We start from the raw sequence: 24,710 nt of genomic DNA, 5'->3' as shown, positions 1-24,710 counted from the left end.
ATAATTTTTCAAGATAAAGTAAAAGAGTGCTAATTAATACCATGAAAATATGTAGTATAGTGGTAAACATAAGTGCACATTTATATTCATAACACTATAGTACTTTGAAACGGAATGTTAAATATCTATATAAAAGTTAAAGTACAAGAGTGTAAAAATTACTATATTTACAACTATTTGTTAATAAATACACACTATAAAAAGAACAAACCATCACATCAAACAGATAAGATTCAGTTCAGTTCAGTCACTCAGTTGTGTCTGACTCTTTGCGACCCCATGAACTGCAGCAGGCCAGACCTCCGTGTCCATCACCATTCCCGGGGTCCACCCAAAGCCATGTCCGTTGAGTCGGTGATGCCATGCAATGATCTCATCCTCTATCATCCCCTTCTCCTCCTGCCCTCAATCTTTCCCAGCATCAGGGACTTTTCAAATGAGTCAGCCTTTCCTATCAGGTGGCCAAAGTATTGGAGTTTCAGCTTCAACATCAGTCCGTCCAATGAACACCTTGGACTGATTTTCTTTAGGATGGACTGGTTGGATCTCCTTGCAATCCAAGGGACTCTCAGGAGTCTTCTCCAACACCACAGTTAAAAAGCATCAATTCTTTGGAGCTCAGCTTTCTTTATAGTCCAACTTTCACATCCATACACGAGCACTGGAAAAACCACAGCCTTGACTAAACGGATCTTTGTTGTCAAAGTAATGTGTCTGCTTTTTAATATGCTGTCGCAGTTGGTAACTTTCCTTCCAAGGAGTAAGTGTCTTTTAATTTCATGGCTGCAATCACCATCTGCAGTGATTTTGGAGCCCAGAAAAATAAAGTCTGATGCTGTTTCCACTGTTTCCCCATCCATTTGACATGAAGTGATGGGACTGGATGCCAAGATCTTAGTTTTGTGAATGTTAAGCTTTAAGCCAATTTTTTCACTCTCCTCTTTCACTTTCATCAAGAGGCTCTTTAGTTCTTCACTTTCTGCCATAATGGTGGTGCTATCTGCATATCTGAAGTTATTCATATTTCTCCTGGAAATCTTGTTTCCAGCGTGTGCTTTCTCCAGCTCAGCATTTCTCATGATGTACTCTGCATATAAGTTAAATAAGTAGGGTGACAATATGTAACCTTGACGTACTCCTTTTCCTATTGGGAACCAGTCTGTTGTTCCATGTCCAGTTCTAACTGTTTCTTCCTGACCTGCCTACAGATTTCTCAAGAGGCAGGTCAGGTGATTTGGTATTCTCATCTCTTGAAGAATTTTCCACACATTATTGTGATCCACACTGTCAAAGGTTTTGGCATAGTCAATAAAGCAGAAATAGATGTTTTTCTGAAACTCTCTTGCTTTTTTGATGATCCAGCACAGGTTGGCAGTTTGCTGTCTTGTTCTTCTGCCTTTTGTGAAACCAGTTTGAACATCTGGAAGTTCACAATTCACTTGATATTGGAGATGGCTTGGAGAATTTTGAGCATTATTGTACTAGTGTGTGAGATGAGCACAATTGTGTGGTAGTTTGAGTATTCTTTGGCGTTGCCTTTCTTTGGGATTGGAATGAAAACTGACCTTTTCCAGTCCTGTGGCCACTGCTGAGTTTTCCAAATTCACTGGCATATTGAGTGCAGCACTTTCACAGCATCGTCTTTCAGGATTTGAAATAGCTTAACTGGAATTCTGTAACCTCTACTAGCTTTGTTTGTAGTGATGCTTCCTAAGGCCTGCTTGACTTCACATTCCAGGATGTCTGGCTCTAGGTGAGTGATCATACCATCATGATTATCTGGGTCGAGAAGATCTTTTTTTGTACAGTTCTTCTGTGTATTCTTGCCACCTCTTCTTAATATCTTCTGCTTCTGTTAGGCCCATACAATTTCTGTCCTTTATTGAGTCCATCTTTGCATGAAATGTTCCCTTGGTATCTCTAATTTTCTTGAAGTGATCTCTAGTCTTTCCCATTCTATTGTTTCCCTCTATTTCTTTGCAATGATCACTGAGGAAGGCTTTCTTATCTCTCCATGCTATTCTTTGGAACTCTACATTCAAATAGGTATATCTTTCCTTTTCTCCTTTGCTTTTCACTTCCCTTCTTTTCACAACTATTCATAAAGCCTCCTCAGACAGCCATTTTGCTTTCTTGCATTTTTTTTTTTTCTTGGAATGGTCTTGATTTCCGTCTCCTGTACAATGTCATGAACCACCGTCCATAGTTCATCAGGCACTCTGTCTATCAGATCTAACCCCTTAAATCTATTTCTCACTTCCACTGTATAGTCATAAAGGATTTGATTTAGGTCATAACTGAATGGTCTAGTGGTTTTCTTCACTTTCTTCAATTTCTATGTCAATTAAAATTATTTACAAACAAATTATTTTAAAGATTTGCTAAAACTTTTTATGTGAAAATTGATTACGAACAGTCTGTAAATTAACACTCCTCTTTACACCAAATGACAATAAATGAATAAAAATGATAGAACTGATCTTTAAAAATCACCATTTTCTAGACAACAGTGAAATAACTGCTTGCAGCCTTGGGTCATAAATAGATTCTATAACCATTTGTTGAAAATTTTGGACAAATAATATCTACAATAATGCTAACATTTCATCAAAGATAATTTGTCTACTGTAACAATTTCATTTAAGGGTGAGAAAACCAGCTGCTACTAGCAATTCAGATTTAAATCAATTAGCACCAATGGTGATGGCCATACTTCTTAGACTAAGAAGGTCACTTGACTTGATGCAGTACAAAGTAATGAGATATCACCTTAAATATTTTAGCTTATTTATATCTCTATTTTAATAATAAAATTTTAATGATATTTATAAATTTAAAATGTTTATATTTAACTGATTTAAGCTTAATATGCTGTTTAAAATGTTTAAATATAAAAATCACCTTTCAGACTGGTGGTGAATGTTTCTAAAATGCTCTGTACTAGCAAAATCAGGAAAACGTTTCTAGACCTGGAGTTCATTACCAAATCGATCTCTAAAACTTATGTTGTGTCACTTTGCATATTTCTTTATTTTAGAAAATATTTTGTGGTTCAAAGTTGATATACATTAAAGACAGAAAAATTCAAGATTTCATGTAAGTAAAAAGAAGCTAAACACATTTTACACCTATTATCTCTAAATTCAACTCTAGCTATACTACATATTTTCTTGCATTTTTTGCCAGTATTCACCTAGAAAAAGTTATTCAGTGCTTAAAGCAGAGTGTCTTTATTTGTGTGTGTTTATATTTAATGTTGAATTTTTTAATCACTTATATGCCATGTTAGAGTAGTTATGCAATGTGATTCTCATTGTTCTTTATTTGAATTATTATGTGTACTTTGATAAGCATCTTGTAAAATATTATGAGATCCAACCAGTCCAGCCTCTGATGCTTGGAAAGATTGAAGGAGGGAGGAGAAAGGATCGACAGAGGATGAGATGGTTGAACGGCATCACTGAATCAATGGACATGAGTTTGTGTAAGCTCTGGGAGTTACTAATGGACAGGGAGGCCTGGAGTGCTGCAGTGGGGTCACAAAGAATCAGAAGCGACTGAGTGACTGAACCGAACTGAAAATATTATGTGTTTCATCATTTTTGATTTATTCATCTATTGATAGATGAGCAAAAGTAAGATAAACTACTGATGTTTAATTACTGACATAAATAAGTATGACATAGTTTGCTTCTATATGTTTGCTAGATGATACTATCAATATTTTGAATATTTTCCATTTCTTTCCACACCTTTTTCCCCATGTATGCTAAAACAGAGTTTCAGAAACCCTCAGAAGTAACGGAGAAAGCTTTCAGAAAGTTAGGAAACTGATGGATGGAAGGAGGCATGGAAGTGATTGAATCTAATTTCTTGCTGTAAATATTTCATGAACAGGACACGTAACATTTTGATAGTCCAAGTTCAATGAAGTAATTTTAAGAAGTATTTCATTGGTCTCCCATCATAGCTCAATTACATTGTCCCCATAATATTTAACATAAATCTGATTTATGATTCAAGATGTTTAAAAATACTTGATAAAATAAATAGAATTGAATTAATAAGGAGAAATCTGAACACATGTACATATTTCAGATTTACAACTGCATTTAGTCAATGTTTTATCCACATCAAGGATACACCACTTTTCCTTCCCGACAAGTTGTTTGAAATGTATGTTGTGTCATTCGATGATAACCATGTTGGCACATGAATACAATATTATCCTCTGTTTTAGAGTAAAGTTTTGTATTGTGTTTCCATCTTAACTGTATGTGATTTTTTTCATTGTTTCTTCTGAAATTACATATGCCTCTAAAAAGGAAATAAACGTGAACCTTTGAGTAATATGCAAATATTTTCTTCAGAATTTCAGGGTTTCAAGAACTTTGGTCCATGAATTCTTCCTCAAATCTTTCCAAACCAATATACTGAAAATGTATAGTGTAGGTATCATCATATTAACAAAATTAATGTTATAAGAATGAGATACTGTGTTTAGTGTAATAATTAAATGTTATAATGAAAGACTCTTAATGTCAATTATCATATGAAGAGCTTTCATAAAGGAGCCATTGTTCCTCGAACATGAAATTTTCTAACTTTCTTTGTATATACAGATATTAATACTTGGTGGTCAAGCATGCAACAAAATCAGTTCAGTTCAGTTCAGTCGTTCAGTCATGTCCGACTCTTTACAACCCCATGAACCATGGCACACCAGGCATCTCTGTCCATCACCAACTCCTGGAGTTCACTCAGACTCACATCCGAGTCAGTGACGCCATCCAGCCATCTCATCCTCTGTCGTCCGCTTCTCCTCCTGCCCCCAATCCCTCCCAGCATCAGAGTCTTTGCCAATGAGTCAACTCTTCACATCTGGTGGCCAAAGTACTAGAGTTTCAGCTTTAGCATCATTCCTTCCAAAGAACACCCAGGGCTGATCTCCTTTAGAATGGACTGGTTGGATCTCCTTGCAGTCCAAGGGACTCTCAAGAGTCTTCTCCAACACCACAGTTCAAAAGCATCAATTCTTCAGTGCTCAGCCTTCTTCACAGTCCAATTCTCACATCCATACATGACCACAGGAAAAACCATAGCCTTGACTAGACGGACCTTTGTTGGCAAAGTAATGTCTCTGCTTTTGAATATGCTATCTAGATTGGACATAACCTTCCTTCCAAGGAGTAAGCGTCTTTTAATTTCATGGCTGAAGTCACCATTTGCAGTGATTTTGCTGCCCCCCAAAAATAAAGTCTGACACTGTTTCCACATCTATTTCCCATGAAGTGATGGCACTGGATGCCATGATCTTCGTTTTCTGAATATTGAGCTTTAAGCCAATTTTTTCACTCTCCACTTCCACTTTCATCAAGAGGCTTTTTAGTTCCTCTTCACTTTCTGCCATAAGGGTGGTGTCATCTGCATATCTGAGGTGATTAATATTTTTCCTGGCAATCTTGATTCCAGCTTGTGCTTCCTCCAGTCCAGCGTTTCTCATGATGTACTCTGCATATAAGTTAAATAAGCAGGGTGACAATATACATCCTTGACGTACTCCTTTTCCTATTTGGAACCAGTCTATTGTTCCCTGTCCAGTTTTAACCGTTGCTTCCTGCTGCTGCTGCTAAGTCACTTCAGTCGTGTCTGACTCTGTGACCCCATAGATGGCAGCCCTTCAGGCCCCCCCAGTCTTTGGGATTCTCCAGGCAAGAACACTGGAGTGGGTTGCCATTTCCTTCTCCAATGCATGAAAGTGAAAAGTGAAAGTTAAGTTGCTCAGTCGTATCTGACTCGTAGCGACCCCATGGACTGCAGCCTACCAGGCTCCTCTGTCCATGGGATTTTTCCAGGCAGGAGTACTGGAGTGGGGTGCCATTGCCTTCTCCGCCTGCATACAAATTTCTCAAGAGGCAATGGTTGTTATTTAATCCATAAAAGCCATATTATAAACAGTTAAACATCATGCTGAGTATAAGGATTATCCCAGGATCCAAGAGAAGTTTAAAGCATTTACTTAAAAATTTTGGTGGTTCTGACCACTCTCCATTCCAACATACTATGTTTCTGTTTCCCTGAAGTTCATAGTAGGCCTGACACCGGTACTCAACAATCATTCTTGGAGGATATGACAATTGCAGGCTTGAGGTAATGTCTCCATTGTCTATTGTTGGAGGATACCCACATTTTCCTTGAGAGTCTAAAAAATAATGGTGTTTTCTTTATTCATAAACAACCCCTGCAGTTTTAAATAAATAAAATAAAAATTCAGCCAAATATGTCATATTGAAACTTATGATTTCTGTTGACAGAAATGATGTAGAAGGAATTTTAATCACTTAATCAGAAATACACATTTTAAGACCCTATTTTACCACCATGGAAGCACATATATTACTTTAAGAAATATGTCTGCTTTGCAGAGTCCTGATATTCAACAAGTAATGCTCAAAATTCTCCAAGCCAGGCTTCAGCAATATGTGAACTGTGAACTTCCTGATGTTCAAGCTGGTTTTAGAAAAGGCAGAGGAACCAGAGATCAAATTGCCAACATCTGCTGGATCATTGAAAAAGCAAGAGAGTTCCAGAAAAATATCTATTTCTGCTTTATTGACTATGCCAAAGACTTTGACTGTGTGGATCACAATCAACTGTGGAAAATTCTGAAAGAGATGGGACTACCAGACCACCTGACCTGCCTCTTGAGAAATTTGTATGCAAGTCAGTGAGCAACAGTTAGAACTGGACATGGAACAACAGACTGGTTCCCAATAGGAAAAGGAGTACATCAAGTCTGTATATTGTCACTCTGCTTATTTAACTTATATGCAGAGTACATCAGAGAAACGCTGGACTGGAAGAAACACAAGCTGGAATCAAGATTGCTGGGAGAAATATCAATCACCTCAGATATGCAGATGACACCGCCCTTATGGCAGAAAGTGGAGAGGAATTCAAAAGCCTCTTGATTAAAGTGGAAGTGGAAAGTGAAAAAGTTGGCTTAAAGCTCAACATTGAGAAAACAAAGATCATGGCATCTGGTCCCATTACTTCATGGGAAATAGATGGGGAAACAGTGGAAAACAGTGCCAGGGTTTATTTTTTTGGGGGGCTCCAAAATCACTACAGATGGTGACTGCAGCCATGAAATTAAAAGACGCTTACTCCTTGGAAGGAAGGTTATGTCCAATCTAGATAGCATATTCAAAAGCAGAGACATTACTTTGCCAACAAAGGTCCATCTAGACAAGGCTATGTTTTTTCCTGTGGTCATGTATGGATGTGAGAGTTGGACTGTGAAGAAGGCTGAGCACCAAAGAATTGATGCTTTTGAACTCTGGTGTTGGAGAAGACTCTTGCGAGTCCCTTGGACTGCAAGGAGATCCAACCAGTCCATTCTGAAGGAGATCAGCCCTGGGATTTCTTTGGAAGGAATGATGCTAAAGCTGAAACTCCAGTACTTTGGCCACCTCATGCGAAGAGTTGACTCACTGGAAAAGACTCTGATGCTGGGAGGGATTGGGGGCAGGAGGAGAAGCAGACGACAGAGGATGAGATGGCTGGATGGCATCATTGACTCGATGGACATGATCTGGGTGAACTCTGGGAGTTGGTAATAGACAGGGAGGCCTGGTGTGCTGTGATTCATGGGGTCGCACAGAGTCAGACATGACTGAGCGACTGAACTGAATTGAACTGAACTTATGTTCAACATGTTTTCTTTCAGAGTATATGCGGGAAAGATGGATAGCTAAGATAAAAAAATGTTACCTTTTTATACAACATGTTGCAGTGTCTGTGAAAAGAAATTTTTTGGCTTCCATTACTAGACAAGATAAGGTAAAAATATTTGTGCTTATAGCATCTGCTAAGTATTCCTTCTGCCAAATAAAGGTTCTGAACATATTATAAAAACCAAAACAGGAGACTGTGAAACAAGTAGTAAGTCAATCTGCTTAGGGACCTTTGGATTCAAAGAGTTCCACTCAAGAGAGTCTGAAAGTGAAGGGCTGGAAAAGATTTTCCATGCAAACAGGGACCAAAAGAAAGCAGGAGTAGCAATACTTATATCAGATAAAATAGACTTTAAAACAAAGGCTGTGAAAAGAGACAAAGATGGTCACTACATAATGATCAAAGAATCAATCCAAGAAGAAGATATAACAATTATAAATATATATGCACCCAACACGGGAGCACCGCAGTATGTAAGAGAAATGCTAACAATTATGAAAGAGAAATTAACAATAACACAATAATAGTGGGAGACTTTAATACCCCACTCACACCTAAGGATAGTTCAACTAAACAGAAAATTAACAAGGAAACACAAACTTTAAACGTTGCAATAGACCAGTTAGACCTAATTGATATCTATAGGACATTTCATCCCAAAACAATGAATTTCACCTTTTTCTCAAGTGCACATAGAACCTTCTCCAGGATAGATCACATCCTGGGCCATAAATCTAGCCTTGGTAAATTCAAAAAAATAGAAATCATTCCAAGCATCTTTTCTGACCACAATGCAGTAAGATTAGATCTCAATTACAGGAGAAAAACTATTAAAAATTCCAACATATGGAGGCTGAACAACACACTGCTGAATAACCAACAAATCACAAAAGAAATAAAAAAAGAAATCAAAATTTGCATAGAAACGAATGAAAATGAAAACAAAGCAACCCAAAACCTATGGGTCACTTTAAAAGCAGTCCTAAGGGGAAAGTTCATAGCAATACAGGCATACCTCAAGAAACAAGAAAAAAGTCAAATAAATAACCTAACTCTACACCTAAAGCAACTAGATAAGGAAGAAATGAAGAACCCCAGGGTTAGTAGAAGGAAAGAAATCTTAAAAATTAGAACAGAAATAAATGCAAAAGAAACAAGAGACCATAGCAAAAATCAACAAAGCCAAAAGCTGGTTCTTTGAAAGGATAAATAAAATTGACAAACCAGTAGCCAGACTCATCAAGAAACAAAGGGAGAAAAATCAAATCAATAAAATTAGAAATGAAAATGGAGAGATCACAACAGACAACACAGAAATACAAAGGATCATAAGAGACTACTATCAACAATTATATGCCAATAAAATGGACAACATGGAAGAAATGGACAAATTGTTAGAAAAGTACAACTTTCCAAAACTCGACCAGGAAGAAATAGAAAATCTTAACAGACCTATCACAAGCACGGAGATTGAAACTGTAATCAAAAATCTTCTAGCAAACAAAAGCCCAGGTCCAGACGTCTTCACAGCTGAATTCTACCAAAAATTTAGAGAAGAGCTAACACCTATCCTGCTCAAACTCTTCCAGAAAATTGCAGAGGAAGGTAAACTTCCAAACTCATTCTATGAGGCCACCATCCCCCTAATACCAAAACCTGACAAAGATGCCACAAAAAAAGAAAACTACAGGCCAATATCACTGATGAACATAGATGCAAAAGTCCTTAACAAAATTCTAGCAATCAGAATCCAACAACACATTAAAAAGATCATACACCATAACCAAGTGGGCTTTATCCCAGTGATGCAAGGATTCTTCAATATCTGCAAATCAACCAATGTAATACACCACATTAACAAATTGAAAAATAAAAACCACATTATTATCTCAATAGATGCAGAGAAAGCCTTTGACAAAATTCAACATCCATTTATGATCAAAACTCTCCAGAAAGCAGGAATAGAAAGAACATACCTCAACATAATAAAAGCTATATATGACAAACCCACAGCAAACATTATCCTCAATGGTGAAAAATTGAAAGCATTTCCTCTAAAGTCAGGAACAAGACAAGGGTGCCCACTTTCACCATTACTATTCAACATAGTTTTGGTAGTTTTGGCCACAGCAATCAGAGCAGAAAAAGAAATAAAAGGAATCCAAATTGGAAAAGAAGAAGTAAAGCTCTCACTGTTTGCAGATGACATGATCCTCTACATAGAAAACCCTAAAGACTCCACCAGAAAATTACTAGAACTAATCAATGATTATAGTAAAGTTGCAGGATATAAAATCAACACACAGAAATCCCTTGCATTCCTATACACTAATAATGAGAAAATAAAAAGAGAAATTAAGGAAACAATTCCATTCACCATTGCAACGGAAAGAATAAAATACTTAGGAATATATCTACCTAAAGAAACTAAAGACCTATATATAGAAAACTATAAAAGACTGGTGAAAGAAATCAAGGAGGACACTAATAGATGGAGAAATATACCATGTTCATGGATGGGAAGAATCAATATAGTGAAAATGAGTATACTACCCAAAACAATTTATAGATTCAATGCAATCCCTATCAAGCTACCAACAGTATTCTTCACAGAGCTAGAAAAAATAATTTCACAATTTGTATGGAAATACAAAAAGCCTCGACTAGCCAAAACTATCTTGAGAAAGAAGAATGGAACTGGAGGAATCAACCTACCTGACTTCAGGCTCTACTACAAAGCCACAGTTATCAAGACAGTATGGTACTGGCACAAAGACAGAAATATAGATCAATGGAACAAAATAGAAAGCCCAGAGATAAATCCACGCACATATGGACACCTTATCTGTGACAAAGGAGGCAAGAATATACAATGGATTAAAGGCAATCTCTTTAACAAGTGGTGCTGGGAAATCTGGTCAAGCACTTGTAAAAGAATGAAACTATGGACTCTGTGAGAGAGGGAGAGGGTGGGAAGATTTGGGAGAATGGCATTGAAACATGTAAAATATCATGTATGAAACGAGTTGCCAGTCCAGGTTCGATGCACAATACTGGATGCTTGGGGCTGGTGCACTGGGACGACCCAGAGGGATGGAATGGGGAGGGAGGAGGGAGGAGGGTTCAGGATGGGGAACACATGTATACCTGTGGCGGATTCATTTGGATATTTGGCAAAACTAATACAGTTATGTAAAGTTTAAAAATAAAATAAAATTAAAAAAAAAAAAGAATGAAACTAGAACACTTTCTAACACCATACACAAAAATAAACTCAAAATGGATTAAAGATCTAAACATAAGACCAGAAACTAGAAAACTCCCAGAGGAGAACATAGGCAAAACCCTCTCCGACATACATCACAGCAGGATCCTCTATGACCCACCTCCCAGAATATTGGAAATAAAAGCAAAAATAAACAAATGGGACCTAATTAACCTTAAAAGCTTCTGCACATCAAAGGAAACTATTAGCAAGGTGAAAAGACAGCCTTCAGAATGGGAGAAAATAATAGCAAATGAAGCAACTGACAAACAACTAATCTCAAAAATATACAAGCAACTCCTACAGCTCAACTCCAGAAAAATAAATGACTCAATCAAAAAATGGGCCAAAGAACTAAATAGACATTTCTCCAAAGAAGACATCCAGATGGCTAATAAACACATGAAAAGATGCTCAACATCACTCATTATCAGAGAAATGCAAATCAAAACCACTATGAGGTACCATTTCACACCAGTCAGAATGGCTGCAATCCAAAAGTCTACAAGCAATAAATGCTGGAGAGGGTGTGGAGAAAAGGGAACCTTCTTACACTGTTGGTGGGAATGCAAACTAGTACAGCCACTATGGAGAACAGTGTGGAGATTCCTTAAAAAACTGGAAATAGAACCGCCTTATGATCCAGCAATCCCACTGCTGGGCATACACACTGAGGAAACCAGAAGGGAAAGAGACACGTGTACCCCAATGTTCATCGCAGCACTGTTTATAATAGCCAGGACATGGAAGCAACCTAGATGTCCATCAGCAGATGAATGGATAAGAAAGTAGTGGTACATATACACAATGGAGTATTACTCAGTCATTAAAAATAATACATTTGAATCAATTCTAATGAGGTGGATGAAACTGGAGCCTATTATACAGAGTGAAGTAAGCCAGAAAGAAAAACACCTATACAGTATACTAACACATATATATGGAATTTAGAAAGATGGTAACAATAACCCTGCGTACGAGACAGCAAAGAGACACTGATGTATAGAACAGTCTTATGGACTCTGTGGGAGAGGGCGAGGGTGGGAAGATTTGGGAGAATGGCATTGAAACATGTAAAATATCATGTATGAAATGAGTTGCCAGTCCAGGTTCAATGCACGATACTGGATGCTTGGGGCTAGTGCACTGGGACGACCCAGAGGGATGGTATGGGGAGGGAGGAGGGAGGAGGGTTCAGGATGGGGAACACATGTATACCTGTGGCGGATTTATTTTGATATTTGGCAAAACTAATACAATTATATAAAGTTTTAAAAATAAAATGAAATTAAAAAAAAATAATAAGGCAAAATGGTTGCCTCAGTAGCCCTTACAAATAGTTTAGAAAAGAAAAGACTAAATGTAAAAGAGAAAAGGAAAGAGAAAACCATTTGAATGGATAGTTCCAAAGAACAGCAAGGAGAGATAAGAAAGCCTTCCTCAGTGTTCAGTGTAAAGAAATAGAGGAAAACAATAGATTGGGAAAGATTAGAGATATCTTCAAGAAACTTAGAGATATCTTCAAGAAACTTAGAGATACCAAGGACATTTCATGCAACGATGGGCACTATAAAGGACAAAAATGGTATGGACCCAATATAAGTGGGAGATATTAAAAAGAGGTGGCAAGAATACACAGAAGAACTATACAAAAAAGAGCTTCATGACCCAGATAACCACATTTGTGTGATCACTCACCTAGAGCCAGACATCCTAGAGTACAAAGTCAAGTGGGCCTTAGGAAGCATCACTGCGGACAAAGCTAGTGGAGGTGATGGAATTCCATTTGAGTTATTTTGAATCCTAAAAGATGATGCTCTTTAAGTACTGCACTCATTATGCCAACAAATTTGGAAAATATGGCAGTGACCACAGGTCTGGAAAATGTTAGTTTTCATTTCAATATCAAATAATGTTCAAACTACCATACAATTACATTCATCTCACACATCAGTAAAGTAATGCTCAAGCTTCTCCAAGATAGGCTTCAACAGCACATGACCCACGAAATTCCTGATGTTCAAGCTGGATTCAGAGAAGGCAGAGGAATCAGAGATCAAATTGCCAACATTTGTTGGATCATCAAAAATGCAAGAGAGTTCCACAAAATAATCTACTTCTGCTTTATTGACTACGCCAAAGCCTTTGACTCTGAATCACAACATACTGTGAAAATTAAATAGATGGCCATTCTGAAGGAGATAAGCCCTGGGATTTCTTTGGAAGGAATGATGCTAAATCTGAAACTCCAGTACTTTGGCCACCTCATGCGAAGAGTTGACTCATTGGAAAAGACTCTGATGCTGGGAGGGATTGGGGGCAGGAGGAGAAGGGAACGACAGAGGATGAGATGGCTGGATGGCATCACTGACTCGATGGATGTGAGTCTGAGTGAACTCTGGGAGTTGGTGATGGACAGGGAGGCCTGGCGTGCTGCAATTCATGGGGTCACAAAGAGTCAAACACGACTGAGCAACTGAACTGAACTGAACACCTTACCTGCCTCCTGAAAAATCTGTATGCAGGTCAAGAAGCCACAGTTAGAATCAGACATGAAATAACAAACTGGTTCCAAATCAGGAAAGGAGCATATCAAGGATGTATACTGTCAGCCTGCTTACTTACAGGCAGAGAACATCATGCGAAATTCCAAGCAGGATGAAGGACAAGCTGGAATCAAGATTGTCAGGAGAAATATCAACAAACTCAGATATGCAGATAATCCCACCCTTATGGCAGAAAGTGAAGAAGAATTAAAGAGTCTCCTGATGAAAGTGAAAGAGGAGAGTGAAAAAGTTGGCTTAAAAATCAACATTTAGAGAACTAAGGTCGTGGCGTCTGGTCCCATCACTTCAAAGAAAATAGATGTTAAAGAATGGAAACAGTGACAGACTTTATTTTGGGGGGCTCCAAAATCACTGTAGATGGTGACTGCAGCCATGAAATTAAAAGACACTTGCTCCTTAGAAAAAAAGTTATGACCTACCTAGACAGCATATTAAAGAGCAGAAACATTACTTTGTCAACAAATTTCCATCTAGTGAAAGCTATGGTTTTTCCAGTCGTCATGTATGGATGTGAGAGTTGGACTATAAAGAAAGCTGAGCATCGAAAAATTGATGCTTTTGAACTGTGGTGTTGGAGAAGACTCTTGAGAGTCCCTTGGAATGTAAGGAGATCAAACCAGTCAGTCCTAAAGGGAATCAGTCCTGAATATTCATTGAAAGTACTGATGCTCAAGCTGAAACTCCAATACTTTGGCAACCTGATGCAAAGGACTGACTCTTTGGAAAAACCCTGATGCTGGAAAAGATTGAAAGCAGAAGGATAAGTGGTCAACAGAGGATGAGATGGTAGGATGGCATCACTGACTTGATGACATGAGTTAGTTAAACTCTGTGAGTTGGTGATGGACAGGGAAGCCTTGTGTGGTGCAGTCCATGGGGATGCAAAGAGTCAGACTCAACTGAGCAACTGAACTGAACTGATTTAGTCTAGAAACATACGATGGCAGAAACCTAAGGCCAATTCTTTCCATGCTTTGATCTACAGGGTTCAAGTAAGCAGCCCAGATTTCCACCCACATAATAAGGAAATAAGAAACCTCTGCCCTTTCTCCTGGTGTCAGAGAAGGCCAGGTGGGAACCTTGGACTTACAACCTACGTGGCAGTAATGGAGGCCTGATTAATGAAGGCGTCCAATAACATCCTTAGTCTCAAAATATAAAAGCTCAAGTTTCCAAATACAGTTGAATATCATTTATCAGACCAAAGACCAGGTAAACCTCAAAAGAGAAAAAACAATCAACAGAAGACAACACTGAGATGACATAGATATTGAAATCATTGGATGATGGTTTTTAAAAATCCAGTCCAATTGATAGGACTAGAAAGAAGATTATTAGAAAACCACATGGTTCAGCAATATATTGCAGATGGCAGAAGGATCAATAAGTTGAATATTAACTAACTTTGAAAATAGACTGAAAAGAAAATGGATATAGCTTCAAGGACCTGTGGGAAGATAGCAAAGAACTGTTGAACATAAAGTTGAAAATAAAGAATAAGAGATAAAAAAAAAATAATGGCTGAGTTCCCTGTGCCATCATTTTATGATGGCCTAAATGGAAAGGAAATCCAAAAGAATGGGGATATGTGTATATGTGTAGCTGATTCACTTTGATGTGCAGTGAAACTGACACTATATTGTATAGGAAATATACTCCAAAATTATTTTTTTAAATAATGAGAAAATTTCTCAAATAGGGCATATGACTTAGCGACTAACCAAAAACAACTACATATTAAAACTACTCAGTGAATTCCAAATGGGATGGAGCCAAAGAACTTAATGTCAAGATACATCATAATCAGTTCCTGTTGTGTTGTTCAGTCACTCAGTTGTTTCTGACTCTTTGCAACCCCACGAATTGTAGCAAGCCAGGCTTCCCTGTTCTTCATTAACCCCCGGGAGTTTGCTCAAAGTCATGTCCATTCTGTCGATCATGCCATCCAACCATATCATCCTCTGATGTCCCTTCTCCTGCCCTTAAACTTTTCCAACATCAGGGTCTATTCCAATGAGTCAGCTCTTCTCCTTAGGTGGCCAAAATACTGGAGCTTCAACTTCACCATTAGTGTTTCCAATGAATATTCAGGACTGATTTCTTTTAGGATTGACTGGCTTGATCTCCTTGCAGGATAAGGGACTCTCAAGAGTCTTCTTCAGTACCACAGTTCAAAAAAATCAGTTCTTTGGTACTCAGCCTTCTTTGTGGTCAAATATTCATATCCATACATGATTGCTTGAAAAAACATATTGTTGACAATAAGAACCTTTGTTAGTAAAGTGATGTCTCTGTTTCTTAACATGCTGTCCTTTTCTTCCAAGGAGCAAGTGTCTTTTAATTTCATGGCTGCAATCACCATCCACCGTGATTGTGAAGCTGAAAGAATGAAGTCTGTCTTTGTTTCCAAGTACTTCCCTTCTTGGGAACTGGTGAGTATTAACCTTTTCCACTCCTGTGACCACTTCTGTGTTTCCAGAATTTGCTGACGTAATGAGTGTAGCACTTTAGTAGCATCATCTTGTAGGATTTGAAATAGCTCTGCTGGAACTCAGCTAGTAACCTACATTTAAATATCATACATAGTTATAGCTGCCCACATCTATGGCAGATTTTGTGATCAGGCCCCAGCTGCTTATTCCATGTCTCTAAGTGGAATTTCTTGGGCTGTTAAATGTAATTATGGTATATTTTACACACTTATTCTTCAGAAAACAACTGAGTATATTAATGTTTAAGACAGGAAATGTCCCATGATTCCAACTGTTCAAATCTAGTTAACACTGTCATACAATACACATGTTAGATTACATATTAAGACCACAAAAGAACTGGATTTTCAGCACCATTTTTTTTTTTTTTGGCAACTAAAAATTATTCCAGAAAAGCTACTTCATCCTAATTTAGTATCAATATATTTTGTTCTTAATATATTCTCTAAATTGGGTGGACAGGGTGAGTAAGATACTCTACCTTTGCACTGAGGTGTTTTTGTCCAAGTTCCATTTAAACATACCACATCTATCTCCCCAAAGAGGTCATAATTCCCGATGCATTCCTAACGTGCTTTCTCACCACTTTGATATATAGACTTCTGATTTTGTATAATAGCATTTTCCACTTGAGGTGGATTCACACAGGAAACATCTGAATAGAAAGGTACAAAAGTATCTCTAATATAATGATTGTCATGAACAGCAAGGAGGAAATAGAATGTCAAATATATTCCATGGTTGTTTTGATTCAAAAGTTAATCTATCATGAAAGACTGCTAATTGTCATCAGTTTATATGTAAAATTAAGGCAAAGGAAATAAAGCAATATTTTTCAGCATGAATTAAACTTCTGTATCTTAAGACTCTCCCCTATACTTCACTAGAAAAGTGATAAACAATTTTTAGGGTACTGAAGAAAAAGAGTTTTCCTGGAAATCTCTTTTTGAGGTTAGTAAAATAAAAATTATAAAGTATATAAATTCAAAATGAACTTATAAATCATAAGGAAAACATAATAAAATATCACTTGACATCAAGATTTGGTTAACATTCCTCCTGTTTATGAGATATAACTTTAGGGACTTTCAGAAAATAAACACAGTAGGTTCTTCTTTAGAGACTTGATCAAGAATTAAACATTCTGAAGAATACTATAGTTGCAGGAAGAAGATGATTAATTAAAGATCTGAACAGAAGATCTGGAAAAATAATAGAAAAATAAAGTGTAAATTAAAAATATATATATACTTTAATGATATTTTGGGGCAAATGGTAAGGACACCACCATCAATGATGTGCATTCTTCAGTGTGATTCAGGGGATGCAGAGGCTGTAACTACAAGAGGCTGTAGCCATGGGTCCTAAACTGAAATATACACAGAATTCCTTGGGAATCATCAAGACATTGTCAGAGTTGCAGCCCCAGAGGTTTTGATTCAACAAGTCTGAGTGATCCTGTGAATCTGCTTGCATATCTAACAGTTTACAGAATGTGCTGAGAATGCTCTGCCAGGACTGTGCTTTGAGAACTATAGGGCTACAACACCAAACACTGGGAACACAGGTTCATCTCTTTTTATGTTCAGGCACAAACTGCTTTTGACCTGGCCTAAAAGTAATCTATGTCCATTTAATGATAGTGGAGGCAATTTTCTACATTATATTACTTCAGATACTTATATAAATTTTAAAATTTTACCAAAGTACCTCTACATGCTGGCCTTCCTATCCATTTGCTCTTAATACACTGTATAGTATTAGATCCAGCCAACTGGTAATATGATAGACACTTAAAAGCCACTTGTTCTCCTGACCTATAGAAATCCTTCTCCTGATCTATGAGTACAGCATCATCAAAGGTGGGCAAGTTAACACAATTTGTGCCTGAAAGAGAAAAGAATATGCATTTGTTTAGTACATCTTTAAAGATTCATAGTCACCACTGATTATATTCCATAAAATAAATAGTTACATATCAAACAAATGAATATTTACAGCATTTCTCTTATACCTATAGACAAGTGTTGGAAATCTTTAGTCACATTGACCGTCTCTATATTATCAAAAATACAACATGGGAATGGTGACATTCTAAGAGGTAGAGCTGCATACTTCTCAAATTTAAATTCTCTTCTTCCATGACAGCCCATCTAAATTATGAATGTTTCTATTTTTGCCTTTATAAAAATATGTTACCTTGAGTTATGTTAAATGTCTTAGAAAATTGCATATTACAAAGAAATGGTTGATAAATTAACAGCAAATTGGGTAGTGATAAGAGCAGAGTTCAGCCATAGTACGGGAACAGAGACCTGAAATCTGTGATGTATATCAGAGGATGTTCAAACTGCACCTTAAATGATGTGAAACTAAGATAACTTAGTGTTATCAAATTGCCAACCTCCATTGGATCACAGAAAAAGCAAGGGAATTCCAGATAAACATCTACTTCTGCTTCATTGACTATGCTAAAGTCCTTGATTGTGTGGATCACAACAAACTGTGGAAAATTTCTGAAGAGATGGGAATACCAGACCACCTTACCTTCGTCCTGAGAAAACTCTATGTGGGTGAAGAAGTATCAGTTAGATCTGTACATGGACTACTGACTGGGTCAAAATTGGAAAAAGAGTAATTTAAGGGTGTATATTGTCATCCTGCTTATTTAACTTATATGCAGCGTATGTCATGCAAAATACCTGGCTGGATGAAGCTCAAGGTGGCATTCAGATTGTCAGGAGAAATACCAATAACCTCAGCTATGCCTCAGATGATGCCACCTTAAGGACAGAAAGTAAAGAGGAACTAAAGGGGCTCTTGGTGAAGGTGAAAGAAGAGACTGAAAATGCTGGCTTAGAGCTCAACATTCAAAAAATGGAGATCATGGCACCTGGCCCCGTCACTGCATGGCAAATAGATGGGGAAAAAAATGAAAACAGTGACAGACTTCATTTTCTTGGGCTCTAAAATCACTGCAGTTTGTGACTGCAGCCAGGAAATTAAAAGGCGCTTGCTCCTTGGAAGAAAAGCTATGACAAACCTCAAGAGCATATTAAAAAGCAGAGCCATCGCTTTGCCAACAAAAGTCCACCTAGTCAAAGCTATGGCTTTTCCAGTAGTCATGGACCAATTTGAGAGTTGGACAATAAAGAAGCCTGAGTGCCAAAGAATTGATACTTTTGAACTGTGGTGCTGGAGAAGTCTTGAGAGTCCCTTGCACTTCAATATCAAGCCAGTCAACCCTAAAAGAAATTGATCCTAAATATTCAATGGGAGGGCTGATGCTGAAGCTGAAGCTCCAATACTTTGGTCACCTGATGAAAGTGACAGTGAAAGTGAGTGAAGTCGCTAAGTCGTGTCCGACTCTTTGTGACCCCATGGACTGTAGCTTACCAGGCTCCTCTGTCCATGGGATTTTCCAGGCAAGAGTACTGGAGTGGGTTGCCATTTCCTTCCCCAGAGGATCTTCCCAACCCAAGGATTGAACCTAGGTCTCCCACATTGTAGGCAGATGTTTTACCATTTGAGCCATCAGGGAAGTCACCTGATACAAAGAGCCAACTCATTGGAAAAGACCCTAATGCTGGGAAAGATTGAGGATAGGAGGAGAAGGGGACTGCAAAGGATGAGATGGTTGAATGGCATCACCAGTTCAATGGACATGAGTTTAAGCAAACTCCAGGACACAGTGAAGGACAGGGACGCCTGGCTTCCTACAGTTCATGGGGTCTTAAAGAGTCAGAAATGACTGAATACTTAACTGCAACAACAAATCAAACTTTCCCTGGTAGCTCAGATAGTAAAGGGTCTGCCTACAATGCAGGAGACCTGGGTTCAATCCCTGGGTCGGGAAGATCCCCTGGAGATGGAAATGGCAACCCACTCCAGTATTCTTGCCTGGAGAATTCCATGGACCGAGGAGCTTGTTAGGCTATAGTCCATGGGGTCACAAAGTGTCAGCCACGACTGAGACACTTCACTTTATTCTTTCTAGGGTTATTAATTCTCTACCAGAATTTAGAACTTTCCATAGATTCCTTGTTAAATTCTAGAATTACTGATTAGTTTCATATTTGTGCCATTTATGCTTTGAATTAAAAGATACTTGCCAGCTTAAGAATAAAAGGGAAAACACTACACTTATACAATCTTGTGGACAAGACCATTCCCTTCCTAAACATCTTATAGATGCAGGTCCATCAGTTCCAAACCCTTCATCACATTTGTAAGTAACTTCTTCTCCGTATTGGTAACTGTCTTTCTTGCGAGATACAACACCATTCAGAATATAAGGTGGAAGTCCACAAGGAAGTCCTGGGAAGAAATGAAAAAAAATTGATTTCATGTTTTGCTAACTTTGAAATTTAACTTGATGTACAGTCAACATATTTGGTAATTTTACTTGAAAATAATAAATGATTATACAGGAACCTCCATGACATGGGAGGAAAGTGCAAAAATTTTTCCTAAAATCACCATTCTGGTGTGTGTCCACTTGAGCAAGAACTTGAAACAGAAATTATCAATATATGAAAGAAACCATCAGTGCTGCTCTAACCAATCATGAGTAATAAAAGAAAAACACATTGAGACTCCAAACATCATCTCAGGAAAAGTACTATATATTGTAAGAAATTAAAAGGGACATTTTAGAGAAGACATATGACATATTTTAGAAACTTGAATAGATAGGAATATAAATAGGTTTACTAATATGAATAGCTAAGTTTAATTTTAGTGCACATCCAGTGTTAATACAAAATAATTGCCAGATTGAAAAGAGATTCTATACAGAAGAAACACTTTTTAATTAGAACAATGATTAATTTTATATGTAAAATTTTATTTAACATATAAATATATACATCTTATTTTCATACATAAATGACCTATTAATAGATGTTACTTGATGTATTTAGAAATCTAAAGGATCAAGTCTCATGATTTTGATGACAATTGATTAGTTTAATGAATGGTACTGAAAATAGATTTTGGTTTGCCTAGTGTCCTCACCTACACACTGAGGTGGAGAGCTCCACTCTCCCATGTGGCATATTATCACATTATTTTCAGATATCTCGAAGCCTTCTTCACAAGTATAACTTAACTTCGTGCCATGTGTATACAGTCTTTGTTCATGTATTTCTCGCCTTTCTTCTGCAGAGCTAGATGAGTTAATGGTTCCATGGTCTATTTGAGGTGGTTGAGAACATCCAATATTTTCTGTATGAAGTACAGAGGTCAAAAAGTACAAATATAAATATTTATTTTTAATTTAAAGATTATATTTGTGCTTTTTGACCTCTGTACTTCATACAGAAAATATTGGATGTTCTCAACCACCTCAAGACGACCCAGAGGGATGGAATGGGGAGGGACGAGGGAGGAGGGTTCAGGATGGGGAACACATGTATACCTGTGGTGGATTCATTTTGATATTTGGCAAAACTAATACAATTATGTAAAGTTTAAAAATAAAATAAAATTAAAAAAATATTAATACAATCAAATATTACTTTGGATTTTAAAATAAGAATTAAACAAAAAGAATACTCGGAACAAGTTAAAGGATTTTAAAAAGGAAAAATATTTGAAACTTGCAAGCTATTTGTCTCCATAAACACTATGCTACTACTACTTGTTCAATATGCCCCTTCATCCTTTTTTAAATGAATTTCTTATTGAAATGTTGGATGTATAACAGTATGTTAGCTTCATATGGGCTACAAAATGATTTTACTTTTACATGCATTATAAAATGACTACCAGTATGCCTAGTAGCAATCTATCCATATCAAATTTATTACAATATTATTGACCATATTCTGTATGCTGTATATTCCATCCCCCTGGCTTCTTTATTACACAACTGGAGTTTGTACTTCTAAATCCCCTGTATCTACCTTGCCAACCCCCTCCTCTTTTCTTGCAACAACTCATTAATTTTTTTTTTTTTTCCTTTTTTTTTTTTTTTTTTAATTTTATTTTATTTTTAAACTTTACATAACTGTATTAGATTTCCTTATGAGCCTGTTTTCCTTTGGTTTTGTTTTATTTTTAGATCCCATAAATAAGTGAAATCATGTGGCATTTGTCTTTTTCTATCTTACCTACTTCACTTAAAATAATACATCCTAGACACTTCTATGTTGTTGAAAATGGAAATGTTTCATATTTTATGGCTTGGTTATAGTTCATATTGCATATATATATATATATATATATATATATATATATATATATCATCTTCTTTATCTACCTATCAGTGGACTTTCTAGGTTGCTTCCAAATCCTGGTCATTCAATGCAATGAACATTGGAGTACATATATCTTTTTAGATTAGTGTTTTTGTTTCCTTTGAATAAGTACCCAGTAGTGGAATTGCTGGATCATACAGCAGTTCTATTTTTATTTTTTAAAGGAAACTCTATCCTCTTTTCCACATCAACTCTGCCTGTTTACAACCCTACCAACAGTGCACAAATATTCCCTTTCCTCCACATCTTTGACAACACTTGATATTGTCCTTTTCATGGTAGCCATTATGACAGGTGTGAAGGGACATCACACTGTGGTTGCAATATGGTTTTCCTGGATACAGTAGTCTTGGCTGCAAGTTTTTTTTCCTTTCATCTCTTTGTGTGCCAGTCCCTTGGGACCAAAAAAAAGATTCTTCAGAAGCTGTTGATACTTGTAAGGGTCTCCTTGTAGGTAACTACTGCCTTTTCTCTTGAAGGAGAAAAGGGTGACAGAGGATGAGATGGCTGGATGGCATCACCAATTCAATGGACATGAACTTCAGCAAACTCTGGGAGATGGTGAGAGACAGGGAAGCCTGGCCTGTTGCAGTCCATGGGGTCACAAAGTGTTGTACATGACTTGGCAACAGAACAATAGCTTTTTAAATATTAATTAATTTATCTTAATTGCAGGCTAACTACTTTACAATATTTTGGTTTTTTGCCATACATTGACATGAGTCAGCCACGGGTGTAGCCCCATCCTGAACCCCCCTCCCACCTTCCTCCCTATCCCACCCCTCTGGGTTGTCCCAGTGCACCAGCTTTGAGTGCCCTGTTTCATGCATCGAACTTAGGGGTGATCTATTTCACATATGGTAATATACATGTTTCAATGCTATTCTCTCAAATCATCCCCACCTCGCCTTCTCCCACAGAGTCCAAAAGTCTGTTCTTTATATCTGTGTCTCTTTTGCTATCTCACATATAGGGTCATGGTGACCATCTTTCTAAATTCCATTTATATTTATTAATATACTGTATTGGTGTTTTTCTTTCTGACTTACATCACTGTATAATAGGTTCCAGTTTCATCCACCTCATTAGAACTGATTCAAATGTGTTCTTTTTAATACCTGTCTAATATTCCTTTGTGTATATGTACCACAGCTTTCCTATCCATTTTTTTCCACCAGTGGACATCTAGGTTGCTTTCATGTCCTAGCTAATGTAAACAGTGCTACAATGAACATTGTGGCACATGTGTCTCTTTCAATTCTGGTTTCCTCAGTGTGTATGCCTAGCAGTGGGATTGCTGGCATCCCATTGTTATATGGCAGATCTATTTTCAGTTTTTTAAGAAATCTCCACACTGTTCTCCATAGTGGCTGTACTAGTTTGCATTTCCACCAACAGTGTATGAGGGTTCACTTTTCTCCGTACCCTATTCAGCATTTATTGTTTGTAGACTTTTGATAGCAGTCATTTTAACCAGCATGAGATGGTACCTCATTGTGGTTTTGATGTGCAACTCTCTGATAATGAGTAATGTTGAGCATTTTTTCATGTGCTTATTAGCCATCTGAATCTCCTCTTTGGAGAAATGTCTGTTTATTTTTTGACCTATTTTTGGATTGGGTCATTTATTTTTCTGGTATTGAGCTTCATGAGTTTGTATATTTTTGAGATTAGTTCTTTGTCAGTTGCTTCATTTGCTATTATTTACTCGTACTCTGAAGGCTGTCTTTTCACCTTTATTACAGTTTCCTTCAATGCACAAAAGCTTTTAAGTTTAATTAGGTCCAATTTGTTTATTTTTGCTTTTATTTCCATTACTATGGAAGGTGGGTTATAGATAATCTGCTGTGATTTATGTCAGAGAGTGTTTTGCATAAGTTTTCCTGTAGGAGTTTTATAGTTTCTGTTCTTACGTTTAGATCTTTAATCCATTTTGAGTTTATTTTTGTGTATGGTTAGAAAGTGTTGTAGTTTCATTCTTTTACAAGTGGTTGACCAATTTTCGCAGCAACACTTGTTAAAGCAATTGTCTTTTCTCCATTGTATATTTTTGTCTCCTTTGTCAAAGATAAGGTGTCCATAGTTGTGTGGATTTATCTCTGGGCTTTCTATTTGTTCCATTGATCTATATTTCTGGCTTGTGCCAGTACCATACTGTCTTGATGACTGTAGCTTTGTAGTATAGTCTGAAGTCAGTCGTGTTGATTCCTCCAGTTCCATTCTTCTTTCTTAAGATTGCTTTGGTTATTCAAGATTCTTTTGTATTTCCATACAAGTTGTTAAATTATTTGTTCTAGTTCTGTGAAAATTGCCATTGGAGCTTGATAGGGATTATATTGAATCTACAAATTGCTTTGGGTAGTATACTCATTTTCACTATTCTGATTTT

The 24,710-nt window shown here is 37.1% G+C and overlaps 2 pseudogenes; both read right to left on the bottom strand.

The window, feature by feature from the left end:
* Nucleotides 1–3,764, bottom strand: part of LOC102392806 — a 78,617-nt pseudogene extending 74,853 nt beyond the window's left edge.
* Nucleotides 3,765–4,124: 360 nt separating this feature from the next.
* LOC102388943 overlaps nucleotides 4,125–24,710 on the bottom strand; it is a 37,791-nt pseudogene continuing 17,205 nt past the window's right edge.

The sequence above is a fragment of the Bubalus bubalis genome, chromosome 5 (genome assembly GCF_019923935.1).
Source record: "Bubalus bubalis isolate 160015118507 breed Murrah chromosome 5, NDDB_SH_1, whole genome shotgun sequence".
NCBI classification, from domain to species: domain Eukaryota; kingdom Metazoa; phylum Chordata; class Mammalia; order Artiodactyla; family Bovidae; genus Bubalus; species Bubalus bubalis.
The sequence above is the reverse complement of the archived record's forward strand: the minus strand, read 5'-3'. Positions and strand labels throughout refer to the sequence as shown.